The sequence below is a fragment of the Petromyzon marinus genome, unplaced genomic scaffold (assembly GCF_048934315.1).
Source record: "Petromyzon marinus isolate PM22_M1 ecotype Great Lakes invasive population unplaced genomic scaffold, UKy_Petmar_22M1.pri1.0 PM_Scaffold_32, whole genome shotgun sequence".
NCBI classification, from domain to species: Eukaryota; Metazoa; Chordata; class Hyperoartia; order Petromyzontiformes; family Petromyzontidae; genus Petromyzon; species Petromyzon marinus.
Genome location: NW_027423302.1, coordinates 84,468 through 98,822, shown reverse-complemented (window position 1 = coordinate 98,822; position 14,355 = coordinate 84,468).

The following is a 14,355-nucleotide window of genomic DNA, read 5'->3' as shown; positions in this document are numbered from 1 at the left end:
GTCCAGCATCCTCGAAAAGGATTGCTCACAAAGATATGTTGTAACAAATGGTATAAAAAAATCCAGGGCTTTCTTAGCAATAACTGGATACTTGTTCATTTGTCGACACCAAAACGTTGAGAGCGTTGTTGTTCTGAAGAGTTGCTGTTGAACCTGGCTCTGCTGAATTTCAATGATTTCGTCGAGGAATTCATCATTGACATCTGCTGTTTCAACAGCAAACGTGAACGGCTGTCTCACCCATGCTGGATATGACTCTCTTGTAGGGAAATATCCGTCGAGAGACTTTGCAAGCTCATCTAAGTGCGTGGCAATTGTTTGCTTCAGTTCCGTGGATACAGAAATATCTCCGATTCCAGACACATCTTCGATCTTACTTGCACAGTCGTCCAAAAGCGGGAAGTTTGCGAAGTTATTGTTCTCTGTTCGTCGTTTCCATAACGGTAGCTTTTTTTGAAAAGCCTTCAGGTGTTCTTCCGCTTCCATGATATTGACTCCACCACCCTGCATCTGCTGATTGAGATGATTGAGAGCTGCGAATATATCAGCCATGTACGCTAAAATGAGAATGAACTCAGGATTTTTGAAGCAATCTGCATGGCAGTGTTGGTGCTCTTGCAAAAACAGGGCTAATTCCACACGCATGGCAAAAACACGATTCAGCACCTGTCCCCGGGATAACCACCGAATATTAGAATGGAGCAGAAGTACCTCAAATTCAGAGCCCATTTCTTTACACAGCTCACTGAAGATGCAGTGCCTCAGAGCACTTTTTCGCACATAGTTCACACATTCCACCACAGTTTTTAATACTTCTGCCATTTTTGGAGGTAAGGTTTTTGTTGCCAACGCATGCCTGTGCAGAATACAATGCGTCACAATGATGTGTGGTGCATCGGCCTTTACTAGCGCACCAAAACCAGACTTTCTTCCCAGCATGACTGGAGCTCCGTCCGTACAAACTGCAGAAACCATATCCCATGAAAGATTGTTGTCTCTGAAGAAGTCATCCACAAGCTTCTTCACATCGGCTGCCTTCGTTGTTGTTGTAAGAGGCTTACAAAATAAAAACTCTTCTTTTATCATGTCGTCTTTCACATAGCGTACAAAAACAGCAAGCTGGCTTAGATCAGAAACGTCTGTGGTTTCGTCGAATTGAAGGCTGAATTTTGCCGGGCTTGAAATCAGATCCGCGACTACTTGAGCCAAGATGTCTTTACTCATGTCTTCTATTCTGTCACTGACGGTGTCATTTGAAAGGGGAATTTGGGATAATTTACCTTCGGCCGCTGTTCCGAGTATCAGATTCGCCATCTTTAATGCAGCTGGTTTCACAAGTGTTTCACCAATGGTGTGTGGCTTGCCCTGCTTTGCGATCAGGTAAGCAACTTCGTACGATGCTGTCAGGATCGGTTTGTTAACAGGTACAAATCCAAGAGCAGGCAGAGTGGCCCTTTCATCGAATCTGGCTCTCTTCACCCTGAATTCAGCAAGTGTTGTGTTCTTGTATTCCCCGTCTCCATGCAGCTTCAAGAAGTGTTCCTTTAGTTTTGCCGGTGCAAGACTAGAGTTGCTTAACTTGGCGTTGCAAATCATGCAGATAGGACGCTCACTCCCATCACGTTCCGTGATACATGAGAATCCATCTTGTACATATTCGTCCGACCACTTTCTTCTTTTGCCCGACATAGTTAGTATGGATAAAATATTAAAGAAATCACAGGACGTACGACAACAACAGTCACACGTTGACTACTGAGTACGCACTAAATTCCCCGCAGCGCTGATTGGCCAAGCAGTGTAGCATGATCATCTGCAGCCAGTGATGGCCAAGCGGGCCGTGTGTGTCATCACAAATTTACACAATAATTCAAGTGTGTCCGGACCTCCGTGGCGGGGGCTCTGCCGAACCCCTGAGATCGACTCACCGAACCCCTGGGGTTCGATCGAACCCAGGTTAAGAACCACTGGATTAGACACTGATCCAGCATGGCAGAGAACATTGGTTAAGCTTTGGGTTTCAGCAACCTATAATTAAACTAGGGTCTCAAGTTTATGGAATGAAGGATCTCAACATGCTCACAAAAATATGACATGTAAAGTGTTAATGCCATGTGATGAATATTTCTCAATAGCAGGGCCTGTAGTGTGATGAAAGGTAACTAGAGGGATCTCAGAATGAGTTCTGTAAAATCTCCATGTTCTTCGTTCTCTAATCCATCACTCATCCTTTGAATGAAATGTCTGTGCTCCGTAGCCCGGAAGTCGCAGCTCCAAACGACCACGTGGGGGGACATTATGGACAGAGTTGACCCTTTCCCGAACCAAGGTGACAACAATGGCGACCAAAAGGTGTGCATGTGGTTGGTGAGGGTCAAGGACACCGTCTGTACATGATAGCACACCATGCCACCACACGATCAAACTACAACATGACTACACATCACATCAAATCATTTCTCCACACCACCTTTCCCATCATACCACCCCACCATCCAGTCAATAACCCATCATAGAACCTCACCATGTGTCTACACCATCACATGACACCATCTCTCCATAACATTCCAACACATCACATCTAAATACCACCACATCATCTCCCGACATCACCCCATCTTGCCACCATGTCATGCCATATCCCACTCGTGCATGCACATAAATTGGCCTTTTTTTCAGGCAGTGACGCGACCTCAGTCTGTGAGCTCATTGGAAGGTGCTATTCCAGTTGCCCACTATGAGCGCTGCTTTTAGATTTTTCTAGATTATGGGCAGCTAGATCCTTACAATGGAACATTCTCTGGCACCTATTGCCCGTGATGAATGTTGATAATAATCGCCATTAAATTATCGCAGTTGATCAAGGCCTCAATGGGGTTCATGAGGTCTGTGGGGTCGATAGGTGTCTGTGGGAATATATGAGGGTGTAACATGTATCATTAGTTTGTAGGGTTTAGGTGAATTAGGGGTTAGGGCTACATTAATTCTGTGTTCAAAAGTACTGATTGGTAAAGGTTTGTTTTAACATCGGGTGATTGTGTATATGTATGTGTGTGCTCAGCATATTTGGATGAGTCAATATGCATGTTTGCGTCCATGCATAGGTGTGTGAGTTTGTATTTGTGTATGGGTGGAAATGCATGTTTGCGTGCGTGTGGGTATTATTTTGTGCATGTGTGGGCATGTCTGAATGTTCCTGTGCTTATCGTTGCGCATATGTATGAATAGAAGCAGCTCAAGTGTAGGCGCCCCAAGAACCAGAGGAGCATTCGGGAGGTGAAGAACCTCAGCGAGGTGAAGTGTCTCGAGGAAGAGAAGCACCTTGCAGAGGAGAAGCACCTTGCAGAGGAGAAGCACCTTGCAGAGGAGAAGCACCTTGCAGAGGAGAAGCGGCTTGCAGAGGAGAAGCACCTTGCAGAGGAGAAGCACCTTGCAGAGGAGAAGCGGCTTGCAGAGGAGAAGCACCTTGCAGAGGAAAAGCGGCTTGCAGAGGAGAAGCACCTTGCAGAGGAGAAGCGGCTTGCAGAGGAGAAGCACCTTGAAGAGGAGAAGCACCTTGCAGAGGAGAAGCACCTTGCAGAGGAGAAGCACCTTGCAGAGGAGAAGCGGCTTGCAGAGGAGAAGCACCTTGCAGAGGAGAAGCGGCTTGCAGAGGAGAAGCACCTTGCAGAGGAGAAGCGGCTTGCAGAGGAGAAGCACCTTGCAGAGGAGAAGCACCTTGCAGAGGAGAAGCACCTTGCAGAGGAGAAGCACCTTGCAGAGGAGAAGCACCTTGTAGAGGAGAAGCACCTTGTAGAGGAGAAGCACCTTGCAGAGGAGAAGCACCTTGCAGAGTAGAAGCATCTTGTAGAGGAGAAGCACCTTGTAGAGGAGAAGCGGCTTGCAGAGGAGAAGCACCTTGCAGAGGAGAAGCACCTTGCAGAGGAGAAGCACCTTGCAGAGGAGAAGCACCTTGCAGAGGAGAAGCACCTTGCAGAGGAGAAGCACCTTGCAGAGGAGAAGCGGCTTGCAGAGGAGAAGCGGCTTGCAGAGGAGAAGCGGCTTGCAGAGCAGCGGCTCGAGGAAGTGAAGCGCTTAGTGGAAAAGCGCTTCAAAGATGTGAACCACCTCATGGAGGAGCGCCTCGATCAGTTAAAGCATTTCATGGAAGTGAAACCTCTCGAGGAGGAGAAGCGCATCACCAAATGAAGCACCACTGCCTCTGGACCATGGCCACCAGCACCACCGCCAGCACCACCACCAGCACCACCACCGCCAGCACCACCGCCAGCACCACCGCCAGCACCACCGCCAGCACCACCGCCAGCACCACCACCAGCACCACGGCCAGCACCGCCGCCAGCACCACCACCAGCACCACCACCAGCACCACCACCACCAGCACCATCACCACCAGCACCACCGCCAGCACCGCCGCCAGCACCGCCGCCACCTCCTCCGCTACCGCTACAACCACCACTACCACTCCTGTGCAGGGCCCAATCACACTGCACATTGGAGAAGATCTTTTTAGAGAAGGAGCCGCTGAGCCAGGGTAAGCAACTCTCCGTGTGTCCTGTGTGTATTTATTATTATTGTTTACGCAGGATAGGCATCACTGAGTCTCAAGACCTTTTTTCAGCAGGGTCCTGCCAAGTTTTGTTAGTAATCGGGAACAAATTTGCTGTTGTTTGCGATCTCAATTGAGTGATTTGCATTGCTTATGTGGGTTCAGTTATGGGGAGAAAGCTGCAGAGCCCACCCAGAACAGGGGGAGAGAACAAACTCCACACAGAGAAAGTGGCCCAAGTTGGGAATCGAACCCAGATCCCTCTAGCTATGAGGCAAAGATGTTCCAGCTCTGCCACCCACACAATCACACAGACAATGCAAACCCCACATGTACATTCGGCGATAGAAATGTTCTCCATAATTGGTTTCTGGGTGAGACCACGTAACAATGCGGTCATACATTCACCATGTAACCCTACATCCACTATATTGTTGCCAGACTAATGCCCGTTTCCTGGCCAACTACCAAGTGTATTTTTACTGCACAAGGATGGCTGCCATTGGGAGGAGGGGGGAGCCCCCTTTCAAATGCATTGAGACGAGAAATGCAAGATGTGAGTGGCTCATCACGTGTAAAGCGCTCTGAGATGCCATCAAAGTCAAAGGGGTCAACTTAGTCGACCACGAATCACCATAGATATTTTTTCCACAATCGTGCATGGGTGAAGCAGGCCAGCGATAGCGGGTTCATCACTCACTGCTTACAGTTCAGCTCTGGCGTCCTGCCCTGGGTATTACTGCTGCTGCGTAAACCACAAAGACACGCACACCCTCTCCTTCGTAGCAGACGTTAAAAATCTCCCCTGATGTCATTGGAAATGAGTATGCCATTGTGTGCCAGGGATCAATTATAATACACATATATATATGTCACTGCAAGTAATTCGATTGGATTTACACAGCAATGGCAGCCACTACTGCGAAACTACAGCAGTCTGTGTTAGATTCAGCAGCACCTTTCTTCGTGCTAGCCTTGCATTGAGAGAATGACAGCTGCAATGCCAAGCGTACTCACTGATTGTGATGTTTTGTGTGGTTATTAAATTCTAATTAATCCGCCACACAGTCCACCTACAGATTATGAGGAGACGACTGCGATGTCTGCCATAGCAGGAAGGTTGAGCGGTGTCATGCGCGTCTCTTCACAGAGCGGAGCCAGCGCAGCAATCCTCGCAGGCCGTTGAAGAGGAGAGAGAGGTTGTGGAGAAGAAGATGAAAGAGGAAGTGAAGGAGGAGGTGAAAGAGGAAATGGAGAAGGTGGAGAGGGAGTTGGAGAAGATAAATGAGGAGATAGCGGTGGGGGACGAAGAGGACGACAAGGAGATGGAGGAGAAGATGGCTGTGGAGGAGGAAAAGGAGAAGGTGGTGGTGGTGGAAGAGATGGTGATGCAGGAGGTGGAAAAGACGGAGAAAGAGAAGACGGAAGAGACAGAGGAGGCGACGGGGAAGGAGACAGAGGAGGAGACAGGAGACAGAGTTGCAGGAGGCGGTGGTAGTGCAGGAACGAAAGGGCCTGGCTCGTGTGGCGAACGCGATCCGTGCACTCTTCCGCAGCATGATGCTGTTTGGTTGCGGCCGGTCGACCGCACAGTTGGGGTGATGGAGGTGCCACTGGGACCGCAGCCGGGGAAGGAAACTGAGCAGCAGATGCCAGGACTGCACTGGACACTGACTGCTGCCAACAGACTAACTCTGTTAAAAGTTAGGATCAATCCAATGCATTATGTAATAATTATCATTGTTGTTTTTATTATAAACTTCATGACATAAACCTATGAGGAAACAATGTAACTTTGCATTGCTTGTGAGCGCTGCCTGGGTTGGTTCAATGTGCCTTGGCTCGTGTGCAGTGTCCCGGCTGTGTGCGCGGCGGTACAATGACAACTATGTCATGAGAGAAGTTTCAGGCAATGGCCCTTCTTCAGAACGTGTACAAGCAGTGGTGGGAAAAGATAATCAGGCGATTCGTCTGTCACATCCACCCCTTCACTGCCCCACTGCCCCTCTGCCAAGCTGCTTCCGCTGCCTGCTGCCCCTCTGCCCACTGCCCCATTGCCTCACTGCCCCTCTGCCCACTGCCCCATTGCCTCACTGCCCCTCTGCTCCGCTGCCCCACTACTTTGGTGCCACTCTGCCCTAATGCCCCGCTGTTCCATTGCTCCACTTTCCCACTGCCATCACATCCATCACGAAGCAGCGAAACGTCCATACCACCTCATTAAATATTACCCTGATGTGCACGCAGAGAGAGAGACCCTCGTTTAGCATTGCATACTGGAGGGGGCTGCTGTGATGCAAATGGCTCGTAAACTTCACTGGCAAGAGAGAGATTGCTGGTTCCACCTTCTGGCACAGCAGTTGAAACAAATGGTCGAGTATCTGAAGTTCCCCTGCCTCTGTCCGCCAAACAGTACAACTGGGTACACCAAAATCGAATGGCAAGTTGCGTGTGGTGGGTAAATGTGTGGATACTCTTTCCTCTTCAAAATCATCTGACGAGTATGGAAGAATAGACCAAAATATCGTTCAAACGCCTTTCTAGAGGTCTCTATTGTGGAATTTCTTCCTGCCAGCAGAGGCATGAGAAAGCAATTGCAGGACTGCTCCACATTACCAATTGCCTTGGCAAAGTATTCCAATAATGCTGCTTACTAAACAGGCTGCATATGTATTTAACATGGGGGGGGGGGTGTTGATTGTCTAGAGATGGTCCAGTGGCTCAGAGGTCAGGGCACTCAAATGGGGTTGAATCCAGGCATTCACCTACGATTAAAGCAGGTTCTCAAGTCTGGTGAATTAATGGTCTCAGCGCGGTTGCCATTGACTGCACATAATACACCATCACATTACTGCTTGGGTGAGTGGGAAATTGAGTAAGTGGGTGGCTAGGTGGTGGATGAATGAGTGCATCGGTGTGTGGATGTGTGGGTGAGTGGATGGGTAATTGGATGCGTAATTGGATGAGTTGGTGCCTGGGTGAGTGGATGGTTGGTGGTTGAATGAGTGGATGGGTAATTGAATGAGTGGGTCAGTGTGTAGATTGGTGGATGTGTGAATGTGTTAATGAGTAAGTGGGTGGTTGAGTTGGTGAATGATTAGGTGGATGGATGAGTGAGTGGGCGGGTCAGTGAGTTTGAATGAATGAGTGGTTGAGTGGCTAATTAAATGAATGGGGAGGTGGATACATTATTTGGTGCTTGGGTGGGTCAGTGGGTAATTGAGCGAGTGGGTGAATGAGTATGTGGGTGAGTGGATTTTTGAATGAGTGATTGGGTGAATGGGTGAGTTCGTGAGTCTGTGTGTGAGTGGGTAATTGAGTGGTTGGATGGGTGAGTGGGTAAATTAGTGGGTGAATGAGTGGTGGGTGAGTGGGGAGGTGATTGGGTGGGTGGGTGGGTGGATGAGTTAGTTGGTGGGCGAGTGGGTGCGTGGGTGGGTGAGCGGGTGGGTGAGTTAGTAGGTGGGTGGGTGAGTGAGTGAGTGAGTGGGTGGGTGAGTGAGTGGGTGGTTGGGTGAGTGGGTGGGTGAATGGGTGGGTGGGTGAGTGAGTGGGTGAGTGGGTGGGTGAGTAGTTGAGTGGGTGGGTGAGTGGGTAATTGAGTGAGTGGGTGAATAAGTACGTGGGTAAGTGGTATTTGAATGATTGAGTGATTGGGTGAATGGGTGAGTTGGTGAGTGTGTGTGTGAGTGAGTGGGTGGGTGAGTAGGTGGGTGAGTGAGTAGGTGAGTGAGAGTGAGTGAGTAGGTGGGTGGGTGAGTTAGAGTGGGTGGGTGGGTGAGTAGGTGGGTGAGCGGGTGAGAGTAGGTTTGTGGATGGGTGGGTGAGGGTGAGTGGGTGGGTGGGTGAGGGTGAGTGGGTGGGTGGGAGATTGAGTGAGTGGATGAGTGGGTGGGTGAGTGAGTGTGTCGATATGTGGTGAGTCTGTCCCTGGTGAGTGTCTCTGGTGAGTCTGAGGACCAGACACGGTTCTGACCATTCCGTCCCCTTCGAGCGCCTTGCTGGCCTTCATCGGTGCTCACTACCAACAGGAGCTGCTCCAGATATGTATATAAGAATCAAAATCTGAATATGTAATCATACTGGAGGAATCCGATGAGCTATAAAGCTTTTTTCAAAGATGTCCAGTAGGGACGGCTTTGTACGTTACAGCAACAAACAATACAAAAAAAACGTTCAGAGTGCAAGGTATAGGAAAAGTAAACAAATCACTAAAAAAAAGAATAAACTAAGCAATTTTTTAAAATGTTATCAGGTAAAGTCCAATGAGGTATTAGCTTATTTTTCAGAAGCCACTTGACCACAAATGATTACTCATGTCTGGGGGCAGCTATTGAAGGCTGAATTTCTTTCGCACCGTACATAGCCAACCGTGCTAATCGGAGGTGCCGGGGAAGGACAACAAAAGTATTAGATTAGGGTCAGGGCTATAGGGTCAGGGCTATAGGGTCAGGGCTATAGGGTCAGGGCTTTAGGGTCAGGGCTATAGGATGTAGGGGCACTGCAGGTTCTCCACAAGGCACGTGATGCCCTCTAGTGGACAAACGCATAACTACAGCTGCTGCTGCAGCTCAAGGAACAAGATGACCGAGCTGTACAGCCTCCACATCGCCACTTCCCCACGCACACAATGCGAGTGGTGCTACTCAGCCGCACAAGCTTCTGAGAGTGCATCTCATCATCAACATTAACTCAACACAAGCAGCACCCTGAAACAGGCTTCGTCTCTCAGTGTCTCATCAGCAGTCAGGCTCGCTTGAACTGGTGAACTGCCAGATGTTGCTGAGAGGGAACCATTCTTAGACTCGCCTTTTGCCCGTCCAAGGACGGGTGTATTGCAGTAAATCTGAAATTTGCAAGCGAAAAAGCAGACCACGACGTGATATTCATTGCATTAATGCGTGTGTCACTGCACCCTTACAAATTGCACAAACAGATGTTCTGTACTTTTGAGGCATAAGCAATTGGAAAATGACACTATCCAGGAACCTACTTTTTTTTGTTACACAGTGATATTAATGAGGGGAGCTGTTTGATGTGGAGTTACGTCACCTGCTCATGATTATTTTAACATCCTGCTAATCCAACACATTAACACAGCTACTGTTGATATGTAAACTCCTTTGTCAAGGCGCTCTGCTTCTCCCACCCAGCTTAAAAGAGGCTGCCAAGCCTGGAAGTGTTCACTGAAGCGTTGTCTTCCCGACAGTTCTGTTTCTTCACCTGAGGAAGGCTACTTGTGATGTGGCCGAAACGTCGTGAGGAATTATTTATTTATTATTTTTGTTATTTTATTTTCATTCTACGTGACTTTACCGAAAGAACCAAGAAGATGAATCTCTGCAGTCACGAAAGCTTTAAATCGAAATGCTCATAATTCTTAATGAGGGAGGGGGGGGGGGTCCATGTGGAGGACGTAACCTGTTCATGATTATTGAGGGGGGCTGTTCGATGTGGAGTGACGTCACTTGTTCATGATTACTAGTGAGGGGGGGAGTACTCCACCTTGAGTGACCTCACCCGCTCATGATTATGAATGAGGGGTGGGGGTGTGTCCATTTGGAGGACGTCACCTTCTCATGAATATTAATGAGGGGGCTGGTCGATGTGGAGTGACGTCACGAACGTTAAGGACATACATTCCTGGGTGATTACAGTAGATATATAACAACAACCGACATTCGCCCCAAAGTGGCGGTGACGTCACCACGACGCTTGTGCCAGGCCATGTGCACCTCGAGGCCACGTGCAGTGTCGAACGCCCGCTGGCAGGAGGTCACGGGGCAGACCCAGGTGCCACGGGTCGACTGACTGAGATGACTGAGATGACTGGCTGATGCACCACCTGTGCCCCCTCCTGTGCCAACCTGCTGTGCCCTAGCCACCCGGCGCTCCGCTCGTTGTTGTGAGCGTCGCTCCTCTGCCCTCCGTTGTTGTTGGAGGGCGACTACCTCGAACTGCCCAGTAGCGTCCTTCACGAGCCTCCTCCACAGAGGCCGATTTTGACACCGCTGGTACCAGTCATCGGCAAGTCCACTCAGCTCCACGTCCTCCTGTACCACATCACTCCATCTCTTCTCTAGCCCGTGCGGCGCCCGTTTAGCCCCCTCGATCCGGCCGAACAAAAGCTGTTTCGGCATGCGGTGGCTGGGCATGCGGGCTACATGACCCAGCCATCGCAGACTTGCCTGCCGGAGGAGCTCACCGATGGGACCTTGCCCAAATCTTTCAAGGATTTGTGAGCTCCTCACACAATCCAGTCTGGTTAAACCCAGGATGGATCGTAGGCAGGCCTGTCTAAATGTTTCTAACCGGCGAAGATGTTCCATTAGGAGGGTCCACGTTTCGCAAGCGTAGAGAAGGGAGGGAATGACCGTGGCCGAGAAGACCCGAAGCTTCGTGTGGCGTGACAGACCAGGTAGCTTCCACACAGCGTTACGCAACCGATGAAAATATATTGCCGCTCGACTGATTCGGAGTGAGACCTCTGCTATTAAACTGGAGCCGGTCATAAGCACATTCCCCAGGTATGGGAAACGCTCTACTCTCTCCACAACTGCCCCATCACCGATTGGGAGTTGTGGGGTTGGAGTGTCCCATGGTACAAAATACCCAGGTAGGTGCTTAGTTTTGGTGGGGCTGATGGTAAGGCCCCATCTCTTAGTGGCACGCTCCAGCCTCAGCAGCAGCATCTCCAACTCCTCCTCTGAATGAGCAACTATTACCAAATAATCGGCATACATAACGTGGTTGAGCAATAGGGAGCCATCCCTTGACCGCACCCTGGCATCGATCAGCCTCCCATTATATCTGTACCATATGGAGATCCCCCCGGTACAGCTATTGAAGGCTTCATGAACTACGTGGTCAAAATAGATGTTAAATAATGTGGGAGCCAGAGGACATCCCTGTCGCACCCCCAGGTATACAGGGAATGGCTAAGACTCCCGGCCACGTAGTTTTACCCGGGCCCGCTCACCATCATGAAGGTCCTTAATGATCGTGAGCAAAGGGTCAGGTACTCCAAAAGCACGAAGAACAAACCATAGCCCAGGCCTACTGATGGTATCATAGGCCTTGACCAGGTCAATAAAGCAGAGATGTAGGTCTTGCTGGAATTCCCTACACCTCTGCTGTAGCAGACGGACATAAAATATGGCATCTGTGCAGGACCGCCCTTTCCTGAAACCGCATTGGGGCTCCGCAAGCCTCTCCTCAGCGTGCCTGGCAAGGTGATGCTGAATAATCCTTGCCAGGACCTTTCCCGGCACACTGAGGAGTGAGATGCCCCTGTAGTTGTCACAGTCTGTGCGGTCTCCTTCTTAAAGAGGGAGACCACCAGGGCATCCTTCCAATCCTGCGTAACCCGTCAAGTGGTCCTGACTGTTGTTATGATGTCATATAGGGCAGTCTGTGCACCAACGCCACCCTCCCTCAGCAGTTCGCTTGGGAGATCATCTTTGCCCGTTGCCTTTCCTGGTCTCAGACTCCGGATTGCCTTCAGTACTTCCTCAACAGATGGCACTTCAGCCTGCCACTCACAGGCGGTGACTTCTTCCAATATTTGAGGCACCGCAGCCTCAGCAGGGTCATCCTCACTTTGTGCCACGATGTTTTCCTGGCTGAGGGATTTTCCCTCCCCTAGGACCTTACAGAAATGCTCAGCAAATCTGCAAACCTGTTTCACCGGGGGGTCGGAGATTGGATCACCGTTTTTTCCCCTAATGACGGTAATAGGTGTGGCACTGCAGGTAACTTTTTTGATGGAGTTAAATAGAGATTTGTGATCGTGGGCCACTAAGGCAGACTCCATTTCCTCAGCAACCCGCGACCACCATCCATCCTTGCAGCGCCTCACGGCTCTCCGAACCTTTGAGCTAAGGTTGCGGTAAGCCTCCTCATTCTCTGACGTGGGATTCTGTAGCCGATGACAGTGGGCCTGTCGCTTTTTCTCAAATATCCTGAACACCTCCTCTGTCAGCCAGGGTCTCTGGAGAGGAGGTCTGGACCGCGTACCCAAAGCAGCCATTGCAGCTGCATGAGTCAGTCCTAAACCTCGCCCATTTACCCTCGACATCAGGAGGAGTCGGGGACGATGCCAACCTCAGCCGCAGGCGATGATGAAATTCTCAGTAGATATATGGGCCCTGCTTCACCCACCCACCCACCCACTCACTCCCTCATCCATCCACTCACCTACTCACCCATCCACTCACTTACTCAATGAGCCGCTCACCTTCTCACCCAGTACTTACACATTAACTGACCCTGCCACCCACTCAATTTCTAACCCACTCACTCACCCAACCAGCTGCCCACTCCCTCAGCCACTCACCTACTTACCCACCCACTTATACATCCACTTACCATGCAACCCACTCAATTTCTAACCCACCCACTCACCCAACCACCCGCCCACTCATCTACTCACCCATTACCACGGAATTATTCACCCACTCACCCATAAGTCAACCGCCCAATAATTCAACCACTCACAAACTAAATCACCTATTAATTAAACCACCCACTAACTCAGCCACCCACTACCTCAACCACCCACTAACTCAACTACCGAGCCACTCACCCACTCAGCAAGCCAACCAATACTATATCTCTAACCCACTATTTCACTCACCCACCTCCCACTCACCTACACACTAAACTAAATCTAAATTATGTTTATTTTACCAGGTAAGGCACACCGAGCTATATAGCTCGTTTTCAAAACAACCGTCACCACAAATGATAGCTCAACAATGTGGCGTATCACGGATACATTTATAGCAGCCAACTCCTCTAAATGCATGTTTCTAAATGTTTAGGGAAATAGATACGCAACAAGGTAGGGATTGAACCTAGAAGCTCCTGGATACCAGGCGAGATAGTATCTTGTCCCATGGCGCTACGCTCTTGGACTCTCTCACCCACTCAAACACCTACCCACTAACTTAACCACTCACTAACTCAACCAGCCACTTACTCAACCACCCACAAACTCAACCACCGAGCCATTCACACACGAACCCACTCACCATGCCACCCATTGTTGTTATTCTGTCTCTCACTGTTCAAGTAAACCTACCATTAAAATTATAGACTGATCTTTTTTTTGTCAGTGGGCAAATGTACAAAATCAGCAGGGGATCAAATACTTTTTTCCCTCACTGTATATGTGATAAACCACTTTGTTTTCCTGTAATTTGTAACAAGGTCGCTTTTGAAAAAGATCTATATATCTCTGTGGACCTTAGCTAGTACGATGAAAAATAGTTCAGTTTTAGTTTATTGAGTGGGTAGGTGTGTGATTGAGTCATGGGTGGTTGGGTAGGTGGGTGAGTAGGTAAGTAGCTGGGTGAGCGGACGGGTGAGTGTGTGAGTTAGAGAGTGGGTGGGTGGATGGGTGGGTTTGTGAGTGGGGGAGTGAATAGGTGAGTGGGTGGGTGAGTGGAGTCTTGAGTGAGTGGGTGTTGTATATGTGGATGTGTGAAAATTTATGAAAAGTAATGAAAATTAAATGAAATTCGAAATTTGCATAATGAATCCAAAACTATGTTAATTCGTGTAATTATACGTATAACTATGCTAATTAGAGAGGTAATCGTATTAATTTATACGAGTGGGTGTGGTTGTGTAAATTATAGCCTTTATGATAATCAGGCCCCGCCTCGTTGACGAGGTGGGGTTATCAATCAGGATAACGCAATCAATCGTGTGCAGTTACGCTAGTGTCAATTCGGCCTCGTTGTCTAACTTTGTATTATTGATCAGCATAATATAGGGATTCTCGCTTTAACACTCTCCGAGTG